Raw genomic sequence first — 14,285 nt, 5'->3', positions numbered from 1 at the left:
CAGCAATAATTGGTAACCACTGTTTATGAATGACTTCAAAGGACTTTGTATGAAACTCATTGTGACAGCAGGCTTTCCCTTGGTATTTTAATACTTCCATACCCAGCTTTATCCAAAACAGGCAGTGAACTGAGAAGCAAAAGTAAAGCAAATGTTTTTTTCTTATCATGAAGGGAATCTGAAGAACAGTGTAATTACCAAAGAGAATCAGTTCTGACATGAACAGGCATGTGTGAGAAAAGAGAAGCTGTAAAGGGATCTGATGCATGGTCAGTAGAAAGTGGAGGGTAATAAGAATCAAGTGCCTATGCTGCAGGTCAAACTCGCAAGGCAATGGCTGCTCCACATCTGTTCCTTTCCATGTCTGGCAGTAATTCTGGAAAGTAAAAACATATGGGGCCTTTTGTTGTGCAAGACCAAAGGTGTCTGTGGAATGGTTTAGTATGATTCTCTGAGGAAAAAAAAAAACGACAAAACAAAAACAAAAAAGCCACCCTAAATGCAACATTATTTATTTTAGACATTTAGACATTAGACACAAATTATTTATTTAAACATTATTTATTTTAGAATAATCATTTTTATAACCCTACCTGTCAGAGGTGGAAAACTAATTATTTACAAGCAATACATGCAGTCTTCAGAGCAGCTGTGTAGTAGTAAGCTCATTTATAAGTGTTCTCCATGACAGCAGTACTGCTGGTTATTTATTTATTTATGAAGGTCCCAATAAAGATTCATTGTTGAAAATTCTTGGAGTGAAATAAAAAACATATAGATAATTGTGATGGATTTTCTTCAGCAGAAACATTACGTATCTTTTCCACAATTCACAAAAGGTTTTAAAAACCACATAATGGGTTTCCTTTGCTTTCTAGCTATTCAGCACAAATGTGGTTGTGTATTCAGTCCTAGTTAGCCACCTCCTTGGAAACCTTCTGTGGAAAGAAAAAAGAGGATGTAATCGATATCCCCATATTTTGAATCCTCAGCCCTTACTGAGAAATGCCCTTCCTAATATACAGATGAAGCATGTAAGATGTGTTTTGAAGCTGATTCTCTTTTGGTATTGCAGTAGGAAGAGAAAACCCTTTGAGACCTAATTACTGTAAGGACTACTTAGCTTTTCTGATTTCAAACAGGCACTTACCAACCACAGTCATGGTTGCTTGTCAGGAAAGAATTATTGCCTTATATCACTATGAAACTAAGGTGCATTTTAAAAGCACTGTTACAGTAACACAAAGGCATGAACAGATACTGAAAAGGCAGTAAGATGGCGTTTGCTTTTCTTCTTTGTCCCCCTGGTATTTGTGAGTCGAGGGAAATTGGTGTGGGATAAGGAGCCAGGAGCTTGTGCAGTCAGTCCCCACCACATATCTGAAAAGTTCGAAACAGAGAAGGTTGTCAGCTGATCAGCTGCTTAAGAAGGTTGTATTGGACTATAAATGGGAAATTTATTACCAACACATGTATTGTCATCAGGGAACAGGCAGTATGTTGTGTACCATGGAAGGGCAAGCGGTGATGTGCAAGCAACAGAGACCATCTGTCTGAATGGGAGAGTCAGGATGATAGATTAAGAAGTATCCCCAGCTTTTTTGTTTGCTGGAGGCAAAATACATGCTGATGGCCATGAAAACTTGTAGGTACATCAGTCAGAAACCACAGAGTAAAGGTAATATGCATGTAATCCTAATGAGCTCTAGATTTATTGCTCCTTTGACTGATTCACAGGATGAATCTGATATCACTGGGCCAAAAACTACATATGTATAGGGAAATAGCCAAGACTAGTCTTCTTCTGCTTCCTTTCATACATTTTAGCACTACATATATATATATATATATATGAAAGAAAAGAAAAAAAGAGAGGAAGAAAGTGAGCTGGATGTTAGAGCCAATTTTACATCTGTGACCTTACCCCCTATCCAGTACATGAATTTTTAGTCTTGCACAGTGGAAGACACTTAAATGAACATTCTCCAAGTCACCTGAAGGTAATAAACACAACGGAAATTTCGTGGTTATGTCTGTGCCTGAGGGCTGGAAGAACCTGGGCTACAAATCTGTTGAAGGCAAATCACTTAAGGATTTTGTTCCTCCAGTTGTGAAGAAAAGAATGATAATACTGTCTCTGTGGAAAAAGATGGCTACAGGTCTCTATTTTTGCTTCTGTAGATTCTGTACAGCCATTCAGCTTCAGTTCCTGTGCAGTCTCATTAGCCTTGGCTGGAATCACAGTCTTTGCCTCCTCATCCCCCTAAATCTCCTCCCCAGTTCTGTTAAGCTCCTTTTCCAGTCTGCGGCGCCTGTTTCTCCCTGGGACCAGGATTTCTCATGTTTGTAGCGGGTGTATTTTTCATCTCCGCTCCCCGCCATTTCCCATACACTCTGTATATTTCGTTTTGCATCCTGCTTTCCTTTAACTACCTTTGGGGACCCCCAGACTTGTCACTTGTGGAAAATAGATTGCACTGTGAATAGAGTACAGGCTGGGATAGGGCAGCAAAGTAAAGATACATCTGATGAGGTAAATACTGGCTCAGACTCCTGAAGAAACCACAGAGCAGCATTCATATTTCCAGGCATCTGGCTCAGCAGTGATGTGTTCTCCTACTGGTTCAGCAGCGATTGCTTTTGGTGCTCTCAGAGTGCTGCTCTCCTCAGGAATGAAGGGAGTAGCAGGCTAGTGGTGTTATGAAAAACATGTGATTGCTTTCCTTGTGGTTGGGACAGGATGCATAAAGCATAGCTCCAAAAATCTCCTCAGCAGCACCTTATCCTGATCCACCAAAACAGCAACCAGAAGCTCAGAAGAGCCTGTCCTCTCTGTTCTCTCTCTGGAGGCAGTGAACATAATTGCAGCTGTCAAGTCTGTATTGCCACCAGCATCTTCGTAGTGGTGAAGGTTCAGTAGTAACAGTGATATACATACCTCTTTAAACAAGCCACATTGCCATGACGAACACCAGCTGAAGTCATGTTTATGTGCTGACAAACGCAACCTGCAGCCCTGCCACTGTGGTTTACAGAAATGGGCAAATAATAGCACAGATGAACTGAATCTGATTATCCCTCTTGATGTTAAACACAACAGCGTTATGCTGCTGTAAAGGAAAGAATAGCTAGACATGTGGAGTCTAGGCACGTTTAACTGAGGACACTCTGTTTAAAGGGCAACAGGTCAGCTTGTGCCTTAGTCTCCAGGCCTGCACGGGGCAAACGAGGATGCGAAACACTCCTTGCCCTCAAAATCTGGCTTCTCCATATGCTTTCTCTTTGACTTCATATCCAGGCATACAATAGCAAGTGGGCAAAAGCAGCTTCTCTGGGTCCTACCTCTCCTAGTTTAAAGGCTATCAGAACTAGATTCAGCCATGAGGTTAATGGGGAACAGACAACCCCTGTCATATTTCACAAAACATCCAGTCTCCTGGGCAATGACAACATGAGGCGGGAACTCATTTGTCTTCTTTCTGCCAGCAGGTAAAGTCCCTGCACATTTCTAGGGGAACAGCATGGATGATAACAATCTGCTGTTGAAGAGACAGGAGCAGGAGCAGAGAAAGATGAAGGATATCTGTACTGCTGCCAGCTAAAGTTGCGTGAGGATGGTGATGGATGTCAGATGTTATGCTGCAGCACATGCACAGAAATATGGCTGACATACCCACTTAAAGCCACTGCCTAAATATTGTAGTGTTCCGAAAAAAAAATATCAATTTGTTCCATCCCATAGAGATCTTGTTGTTTTAAAGGCTATTTGTACCATTTGTCATATTTCTTAAAGTTCAGTTCTTTTGCTGCAGCATAATAAGTAACAAAGGAAACAAGAACCTTTGCTGCTGCCTATTAATCCTGACAGTGTTTCAAATGCAGCATCTATTTAGGCTGTGTCAGTGCTGCCTGAAAAGAAACCCTCTAGCAGGGGAGAGGTTAAGTGTGTTTGAGCTTATCTGGTACATGTTCCTTTTCCTTACTTGAACTTTCCCTGCCAGCTTCTACATTCTCATTAATTGCAGCAGACCATAAAACCCTACAGGTGATCCAAAAGCTTTAAAGGCAGGATTTTCAGGGATAGAGTTTAATTGCTTATAAAACCTCCATACACACGTTGAGCTCAGGGAGGATTCCTGCAGTCTCATAATCAAAAACTTATTTGATTTGTATTTGCCAGTTTTCCTAGTAATATAATATGCTCACATTAATTATTTCTTTAGAGGACCAAACAAGAACTTAGAAGCGAAGTGAAGACATAATCTTCAAGCTGCTTAAATGTTAGTCATTAATAGTGGAAAAGGGCACAGAGGAATATGTGAACATGCAGGTGTGCAATTAGTTATCTCATAGAAAACTAACACTGATGTTTCACAGCTTCTATTTTCATATTTGTTTAACTTTTCAGCCTTTAAGAACAAACTATTATCATATATGTGTCAGCATCAGTGAAAAAGTTTCTTTAAAAGCCCAGTGATATAATGGCAATGCTTTTTGTATTTGGCTCCTTTTTTTTTTTTTTTTTTTTTTTTCCCCAAAACACCTCTTTCCCTTAAGAAACAAACAAACAAATTTATGAAACAAACTTATGAACCAGACCATACAACACTACAAGAAGGCTTGAGTTCATGATCTAAAGGAATGATGAAGCAAACTATTTTGACCCTGTTTTCTGATCCAAGGTTCTCAAGAATTGTGTTCAGAGAGGCTTGGAATTATCTGGCATTTCAAAAGCAGATAAACAAAATATCATCAAAATGATTTGCTTCTGGTGTAGAGAAAATACAAAAGAGAGATGTACCCTCCAGTTTTGGTGTGAATACAATCACAACTGGGAAGAAATCATTGCATAGATGAGATAGAAGTTATGGGGATCAAATTTTTTTTTTTTTCTTTACCGGAACAGTAAATCATATCCTGCGGGACAGGTAAAAGCCAGAACGTGCTCTTCTTTAATACCTCCTGGGATTTATTCCTAATCTGTGTAAACTAAAGCTACCCCAAGGCTACTTTATCCTACATTTGGAGGTCAAACTCTCCCAAGAATTCCTTCTTAAGGTCTTACAGTGGGTATAGCTCAGCTGAGCTTGCAAAACCTCATCATGCCCATTTCTGGGGCATACTGGGTGAAACAACTACAATAAATTATTCTTCCTTTGGAAACCTAACTACAGACACTGATTTTTCTTTTTAAATTTTACTGTCTTGTTGTTGAGAAATGCCATTTTTAAAAATCTGTACAGTTATGATGTAGTATGTACCGACTCAGTTGTAACCCTGAACTTTGTGTTCAGATACACCTCTAAATTTCTGGAGTTCCTCGTGACACTGTTGGATTTTGTGCCAGCTCCAGACACACCTGGAGGCGGTCAGATATAAAACTAAAAAAAAAAAAAAAAAAAAAAAAGAATAAGACAAAACCAAGACATTGACATTTTGCTCTTTCCCCCCCCTTTAGGACCTTTACCTGCAGTCACCCTGTGACACGGTGACTTGGGCACAGAACTCTATTTCCAGTGCTGCCCAGTCTCACACAGCTGCTTTGCACTACGTGCTCTCCAATTTACACCTGCTATCCAGGGCTTATATCTTCTACTCCCTGTGGACCATGGTTTCCAGATGAAAGAGGTCTAGGGACCCTCACACAGTCAGTTACTGTCTACTGTGTCTGGAGACCTTCAAACAAGGGGCAATAACTAGCAGCTCCGTGCTTGATGAGCATATTTGACCTTCTTTGCAGTGCTTTGCTGACCTGCACCATCTAATCATGGAGGCTCTCCGTGAGCAACTGCTTCAAATATGCGAGGCCTAGGAATTATTGTTGATGTTTGTTCAACTTGCACATTTTACATATGGTTTATAGATCAGCTTGTGGCTGAATCTTCAAAAGCACAATCGGAAAATGCCTAATGCACTTTATTAGAGTAAATAATGATGTGAGAGGACAAAAAGGAGATGTTTCAAACATCACTTTTGCTTAGGGAGAGGCAAAACTATGTTCCAAGGACTTAAAAAAGGCTCAAAATGATGCTCAGGTTGCCGCTGAAGCTGCAACACAAGAAAAACTTTTAAAAAGTGGAGACAGCAAGAAGCAGAGAGACAGAGGGATTTTAACTCCCATTTCATTTAGAAAAATGTATTTGGCAAAACTCCTGCTAGTCAGACTGAAAATGGCAGCCCCATCAGTTTTCCCGACAGTCCCATCAGTTTTCATTGTGAGCATAAACCAGCAAACACTGCTCACAGTTAGAGTAGAAACCTTAATCAGAAAAGGGGGAAAGATTTACTAAATGTCAGCACACATTTCTTCAGTGTTTGGAAACCTGGCAGAGGCCCGTATCCAACCCTCAGTGATCTCAGTGGAACCCCCTCACTAATTTCACTGGGATACGAACTGACCCCATAGAGAAGAACTGGTGTAGCCAAGACGGAAAGTTAGGCTCACATCAAAATTCCTGTAATCTGCAGTACTTTTGGGAGGCTTGGTTGAAGTCTGTACCCTTCCACTCACACATGCACTGCACACCAGCCAGACAGGATACTCAGACTTACCGACTTTCTAAATATTTCTTGAAACCTCTGGAATGTTTTGGGCAAGGTCCAGGAACTGGAAAAATATAACCTTGGAGCTTCTGGAGAAAAATAGAAAATAAAAAAATACTGGTAGTCATTTGAAAGAGCACTAATTTAGAGTGACTGAGGGAACCCGAAAATTGCTGAATGGGCAGAACAGCTGCATGAAGTTCCAGGCTAAGAGACTTGTGCTGGAAATCGAAGCCACCCAGCTGAGGCTGGAGCTGAAGGGCTCACACCAAACTCTGCCTCAGGTTTGTACGGGCTGGTAACAGCCATACACAGTGCCATCTAGTGGGTCTGGGAGCAGATACTAACTTTTTCTTTGGGGTCCCAGAGTAGCTCTGAGATCAGCTGTCTGAGCCTTGCACTGGTGCTTTTGCAGCTGAAATGCTTGGTACATCGATTTTCTCATTGGCACTGTGAAACGTAGCTGCAGTGATAAATATAGGGGAACACATAAAATGTCAGGAAGATCAGAGCTTACTGACAACTGCACATGACTGCTGGTAAACAGCATATGCCCCATGCTCTGATGGGAGAAATATTCCTGGGATGTGTAGGATACAGTTTTAATGTGGCTTGTGAGTTCTGCTTTCTCCAAAATAGCAAAGAGGCAAAAAGCATGTTCCTCTCTCACTTCCCACCAGCACCTGGTGGGTGGAAGGACAGATTTCTTTTCTTTCCCTGGTCTCTCATTCCTTCATACTGATCTGGGACTATGAGTCAGCTAGGGCTGAAAACATTTCTCTCATGCCTGTATGCTGCCTCTTGCTCCAATAACCAGAGTTAGATTGACTGACATAGGTTCTGGAAGGAATTTCCCCCAGGTGAGATTAGGAAGGATCTCTTTTTTTGAAAATACAAAACCTCTGATATGGGGACATGCCAAGACAAGAATATTGTCTTCAGCTCCTTTTGTAGCAAAGGTCTGAAAATTATTATAAGGTACTGGGAAAGACTCTGAGGGTTACCTGGTTGTGGATAGGGGATGGACTTCATGATTCATGTAATCTCTCCTAGTCCTTTGTTCCTCCCTGTGAGTTTCCTCTGTTGTTCTTCTTTTTCTTTGTTTGTTTGTTTTGTTTGTTTGTTTCCTAAGGAAAGAAGAGTATAAAATTTCAACTTCTGGGTTAACTTCTTACTGCTTCCTCACATTGTTTAACAATATGAATAACTGTACTGTCTATGAGATAATTCACCCATGTGAATTGGCCAGGGGGTTCAAGGCCTGGCCTTGCTTGCTGTGCAGAATGTGCTTAGAGCAGGCTTTCAAACCGTCAGGGAAGACTTGTTAACTCTAAATCATGGTCTGCATCTTGAGACTGGTGGGGTGTAAGTGTTCATGTTCCTTGAAATAACGGTTACCTGACATGTCAGAACATAGTTTCCTTAATATCTGCACACAGTAACTTGCAAGCAGATGGAATAACCACCAATGACACAAAAAAGGTAGAGCCAAATGCTGCAAGAAGCAAGCAAAAACCCCATCAAATTACAAATTAGTGATTTTTTTTTTTTTTTTTTTTTTTTTTTTTTTTAGCACAAATGCATTCTTAACTTTGCATTCCAGAATTAGTACTGAATATTTTAGGCTCCAGCAGAACAAATGAATCTGACAATGGATATCAAAAACAACAAGAGCTTCTGTAAGTAGATAAGTGGCAAAAGGAAGGCAAGGAAAAGCATGAGCATGTAGTGAATGGGATAGGGGCTCTGGGGGCACATGACTTGGAAAGGACTGAGTTACTGAATGTCTTCTTCACCTCATTCTTTAATAGCAAGACTGGGCTTCAGAAATCCCAGGTCCCAGTGACTATAGGGGAAAGTCTGGAGTGAAGATGTACCCTTGGCTGAAGAGAATCAGGTCAGAGAATACTTAAACCAGAGGTACATATGTCCATGGGTCCTCATGGGATGCACCCACAAGTGCTGAGGGTGCTGGGCGATGTCTTTACAAGAACACTCTCCATTATCTTCAAAGATCACAGTGAATGAGAGAAATGCCTGAGGACTGGAGGAAAGCAATGTCGGGGGGAGGAGGGGTGGAGAATGGACCCGGGCTCTTTCCAGTGGTGTTCAATGCCAGGATGAGAGGCAACGGGCACAAACTGGAAAACAAGAGGTTCCATCTGAACACCAGGAAACACTTCTTTATCGTGAAGTTGAATAAACACTGGCATAGGTTGTGCAGAGCAGTTATGAGTCTCTCTCCGTGGAGATCTTCAAAAGTTGTCTGGACATCATCCTGGGCAAGCAGCTCTAGATGGCTCTGTTTGACCAGTGGAGTTGGACCAGATGGTCTCCAGAGGTCCCTTCCAACCTCAACCAGTCTGCAACTCTGCAATTATGAGAAATAATGCAGTTTTCCTCCTTAGCTCAAAAGTTAATTTTAAGATACTTTAGAGTATCGCTCAGCAGATACATTTTTTTCATTGCTGTCTTATATATAAAGATTTTGTGAGGAGCTACCATAGCACCATTTTTTTTTGTCTTGAGTCTTAAACATGTATCATCTGAAATCAGGATTAAACTCATATTGACTTGATCCTGTCATCAGCCTGTACGTGCAGTTTCTTTTCTAAATATTGAAGGAACTAAGCAAAGATCAGAATTGCGTAAACGTGTGCTTAGGTTCTGCTTTTTCTTTTCCACCTTAGCATACATACCTTTTTGTTCTTAATACAGCTGCACATCTTTCTTCCAAAGAAAGGATACAGGCTTATCATTTGTTCTACAAGACTCATAGTATCTGGTATGACTTGACTCCCATTTCTATGTTTTTAGGTTTCATTTTTGCTTGAATGGCATTGTAAATGCTGTTAACTTGGGTTGATTTTATGAAGGACATTGAATCAAGAATATAATGAATGCTGAAGAGAGAGAGGAAAAAAACTGTGATTAAAATAATTACTTCATATGTGTTCTTTATCAGGGTCTCCATATCTTGTGGAAACATGCAGAGATTTTTTTTTTCGTTTAGAAAAAAAAAAAAGCTATAGCTATATGAAACCTAATATATATAATACTTAAAATATTGTTAAAAACAAAACAAAACAAAACAAAAAAACCCCTTGGTATTCTCAAGGTAATGAATCTCCATATACTAGTACCAATGCTCTAAAAGTTCTAAAAGAAGACTAATTTACTTCATGAGGATAAGTGCAAATGGTTAAGGAGATATTATGACCTTATAGCAAGGATTTTAGCTGTCTTTCATATGTGGAAGAAACAAATCCGAGAGTCACAAAGAAATGTGAAGAGCGTATAAGACTGAATATGCATGATTCTGCTACCCAGTAAGTGAGCCAATAATTAAAGAATACAGTACACTAATGTTATAAACACATCTTAACCATTTAGTTCTTTGTGTCCTGATCCAGGAAACCAGTTCAGCCTTTGCTCAATTCCAAATATTTGACCGGTCCCTTTGAGGTAAACAGAATAAAGCTAAGTGGAGTTAGGTCCTCAAAATGGGGGTTATCCATTTATTTGCCTGAGTACCTCCAGCATAGAAACAGTGCTTGACTCTGCCAGCTTGTGTGGTTACGCAAGGATGGGGTGTTTTTAGTCTCGTTTGTTCTTTTGGCATCTTCCTCTCCCCTCCCTTGGCATGACAGTCTTCACCACTCTCTCTCACCCTCTGCTTTCCTAAACCAGAATTTACCTCCTCTCATCTCTTCTCTGGCTCTGAATTACCATGGGAGAATCTCCACACAGGCAAATACCACCCATCAGCAACCTAGAAAGTCAATTACTCTGTGGCTCTTGTACCTACCTCCATGTAGGCAATTACTGATGATCAGCTGGTAAATGCTTGTGTGTCCATGTTTTCAAAGACAGACAGCCTTGGTATAGACAGAGCTAGACCTGCTCACTTGGATGCCACCAGCAAGCTGTATTGATTCAATTTCAAGAAAGATTCCTAAATTTAATTGATTTAGGGATCGTCATGAGCAGAGCCAGTCTGAAATTGTTCCAGCTTCACTAGCAGTATATACAACACAGTCTGGGAACCTCTGTCTGGAAAGATGCACATTTACTGTAGGAAACCACGATCCTTGAATATCACATACCTTCCCTCATGAGCCATCAGACACATCTTTCATTTCAGCAGGCACAGAATCAATACTTATTCCAGTAACAGATATGTGACTAATAGGTCAGAAATGTCTGGGTATGAGTCATTCACTACTATCGTTGCTTCTGTTGCTTGGTGGTCCAAAAAACAGTGAAATATACACTGCAGAGAAAAAAAAAAAAAAGGGAGAGAGAGAGAAAAAAAAAAAGAAAAGAATGTAAATATCCACACTGTGTGTAGCAAATCTTTGGTGACTCTGTGTCTGAAAACCTTCATGTTTTTTCTACAGCACACAGACAAAATATGTTTCATTGCTTTCAGTCTCAAACATATCCTTTTGCAATATATATATAGATTTTTTTTTTTTACTTTTATTTTTATTTTTTATTTATTGTATTCCCTTGATTTCTTTCCATATATTTTTCCTCTTTTTGCTTTTGGCTATGTACAGCTTTTTCTGTAAGAACATCTTGTACTCAGTCTCTAAGCAGGTTAGTCTCATGTGCATGGCTTCTGATGGGGTTGAGATTGGCAGCATGAGCTCATGGCATTTATGGATCCCCTCACATTGCTTTTTAAATTTTGGTAGAGGGATAATTTTATAGTCAAAACCAGAAAATCCTGTCCAACTTCTATGAATATGAGTCATGTTGCCAGCTCAACTTGCTGTGCTGGAAATCTGCAAATAGAAATCTTATCCATTAATTGCTAGCTGCAAAAATTACTTTGAATCATTTGTCATTTCTTTTCTTTCTTTTTTTTTTTAATTAATTTATTATTTTTATTTTCTCCGTGATACATCCTGAGCTATTTCTTGTTCAGACAGGTGCCCACTTCCTTTTACTCTTCTCTAGAGAGCAACTCCAACCAAACCAGCATTAACTAATGGCTGATTTCCATCACCAGGAGCACATGCAATAGGAATACTACTGTGCATCCCTGAAAGCACTTCCTTATAAGTGTTTAAAGGTACACAGCCTGGGTGCTGGTACTACTCATGGGATCATGGTCTAGCTGCACAGCTGTAACTGGACTGATCTGCAGTGGCAACAGACTGGATGTGACCACAGGTGTTTCTTCACTGATGATTCCTCTGCCATTCTTCTCCATTTAATTTACCAAAAATGATCAAATGGCCTCTTCTCTGATTCCCAAAGATGCTGAGATTTAGTACTTCTCACTCTTTGATAGGAGAGCCTAACTTATGTTGTCTAGACACCATTCTGTACTGAAATATATGCAACAGATTTCTATCAATTATCCACCTTGTTTGTGTCTTTCTATCATACACTTTTCAGGAAAAGAAAGATAGAAATATTTGTTAGTTTAATGTATTGAAAATCAGCTGAGAGTTAAAAGGAAAAGGAAAAAGAAAAGGAAAAGGAGAAAAAGCTCAACAGGTTCATCTGAAAGAATGCCAGAATCTGAGGAATTCATTCACTAGAAGGAAAGATATGTGCATATCCACACATATGCAATTGAAAGTCCCAACTGAAACACTGTATATATATATATAAAGTATTTAGATAAATAATACTGTGATGTTAGGAAGTCAGGAGGAACAGTGTAATCAGTGGTCAAAATTGTTTCTACTTAACATGTGCTTGGTTGCTTTGGAAGCTTTCACTCTCTGGACTGGAATTTTCCCTTCTGGTAGCCTCTTCTTGTACAAAAAATGGTGTAAATTTGCATCACCAAAACATCACCAGCTTTGTGATTTTTACTGAAGCATACCCAGATGCAGAGCATCCAGTAAATAACAGCTGAGTTTGGCAACATTTAACAAAGTGTTTCAGAACTTTCAGAGCAGTCAAATATTTTATATCTACAAGAAGAAACAATACTTACAGCATAACTGCATAGCCCTTAACTCTTGCTGTGACGTCCCTCCAATGCCATGTAGCTCTGCCAAAACCAGCCAGCTTTCCATCAGTTCCCAGGCATGTTGATGGGATATAGCAAGTGTTAACTCTGTAGAAGAGTTGAATGATCAGCAGTTAAAATGGTGGAAATCTTCCTGGGAAATTATTTAGAATAGTGAATAGTTTAGTTGTATTTTCTTCCACAGAAAGTGTCCTTATTCATTCTCTAGGAAAAACAAACAAACAGAACCCCTCCCCCCCCAACAACAACCATAAATCCCCATCAGAGGAATCTTCCTCCTGTCCCTTCCTCTTCTACATCAGGATCCTCTCTTCATCAAGGAATGTTCTACCATGCTAACATGGTAGAAATAAAAATTTGAAATATGTCTGATTTGCTCTTTCTATTTTCAGAACTCAGATTTGTTGACTTCAGTCTTTTTCCTGCCTTTTTTTTTTCTTCCACAGAAGCTCTCTTTAATTATGCTCCTGTTATGTTATGTCAGAACTCACACTCAATGTCTGTCAGGGCTCAGAACTCTTGCTTAAATTGATTTTTTACTCTCTCTTCACTTGTAACACGGCCAAACAAATTGACTAGAATGAATGCTGTGACCTGACTATTATTTTTAGACAAAGCCACAAGTAACCTCATTAACATCAGGATGTAGGCTAAAGAGGGACCTGAGAGACTTCATTTATAAATAGGAAATCTGTCCAGCCTCTTGAACTCATAGCCCCAGAATAAGAAATCCAGGGAATAATTTTAGATCCATATTGTCAGTAAGGAGCATTTATCTTCTCCTGGGAACAGATCACATCAGCACTGCTAAAGCAAAATGGTCAGGCCTGTATGGTCAGAGTAATATATGAAGAAAAAACACAACCAGCTTAATTTAGTGCCTTGTCTTTATTTAGCATGGGCCCATATGTGGAAGTGCTTGCTACTTGGACTTATTAATAATAATTGTTATGGTTACGATACATATATTTTCTCATTCAAAAGAAAAAAAAAAGAACACACAAAAAACATACAAAAAAGCCCCAAACTCTTCAAAAAACAAATATCTGATCCTGTATGTAAGCATAGGATTGACTTTTATTGAACTCTCTAGGCTCTTTTGCTAGTTATTACGCTCAGACTTGTAACTTTGGACCTTATCCTGGCATGCCAACCATGCCAACTGGTTTATAGAACTATATTCACAAAATATGGGACCTTTAAAATTTATGTCTTTGGATATAGTTTCCAAAGCAGGATGGCTGGGCTGGTACAAAGTGTATTCATATTTGTTCCTCATCATTAATGAATTTATTCAAATTGGATTGGAAATGTGGTAGGTATTTTATTTCTGAAACCTAACGGTATTTTTATGCGACATTTGGGATAATTTATGGCCTTCTCCTGTAATACTAGCTAACTTTCTATAGCAGAGAAATATATGATAGAAAACAGAGAGTACGAAGACCTAGCAGATTATCTAATCTCTATCTTTTCTGGTACATTGATTTGTCTGGTGAGTACTAAATAAACATAATCCTTTTCTGACTAGTCTCTAGAATTAATCTTTTAAGGTATATTTCTGAGCAAAAGTTTCCCTGGAAATATTGAGAGAATCATAGAACAGACAAATGAAATATTTACTCTACAGATTTCTCTGTAAAAATCCCAGAATTCCCATAATATAGATCATCATTTATCACTGAAAAACAAAACAAAGCTATATATACATCAGTGAGCTGTTGTTACTTGCTTGTTAGATAAATGA

The 14,285-nt window shown here is 39.3% G+C and overlaps 2 long non-coding RNA genes across 3 annotated transcripts; both read right to left on the bottom strand.

The window, feature by feature from the left end:
- Nucleotides 1-571: 571 nt before the first annotated feature.
- Nucleotides 572-7,598, bottom strand: LOC121068403. Its single transcript, XR_005818855.1, has 3 exons — nucleotides 7,548-7,598; nucleotides 6,553-6,632; nucleotides 572-938 (listed from the first exon to the last, which is right to left on the bottom strand). It is a non-coding gene; the product is annotated as an uncharacterized LOC121068403 (long non-coding RNA).
- Nucleotides 7,599-8,528: 930 nt separating this feature from the next.
- On the bottom strand, nucleotides 8,529-10,674 carry LOC121068402. Of its 2 annotated transcripts, XR_005818854.1 has the most exons (3): nucleotides 10,352-10,674; nucleotides 9,243-9,446; nucleotides 8,529-8,684 (listed from the first exon to the last, which is right to left on the bottom strand). It is a non-coding gene; the product is annotated as an uncharacterized LOC121068402 (long non-coding RNA). The 2 variants fall into 2 exon arrangements; XR_005818853.1 differs by lacking the exon at nucleotides 8,529-8,684 and having other exon boundaries at nucleotides 8,704-9,446.
- Between the last annotated feature and the right edge of the window lie 3,611 nt (nucleotides 10,675-14,285).

The sequence above is a fragment of the Cygnus olor genome, chromosome 3, assembly GCF_009769625.2.
Source record: "Cygnus olor isolate bCygOlo1 chromosome 3, bCygOlo1.pri.v2, whole genome shotgun sequence".
NCBI lineage: Eukaryota > Metazoa > Chordata > Aves > Anseriformes > Anatidae > Cygnus > Cygnus olor.
The sequence above is the reverse complement of the archived record's forward strand: the minus strand, read 5'-3'. Positions and strand labels throughout refer to the sequence as shown.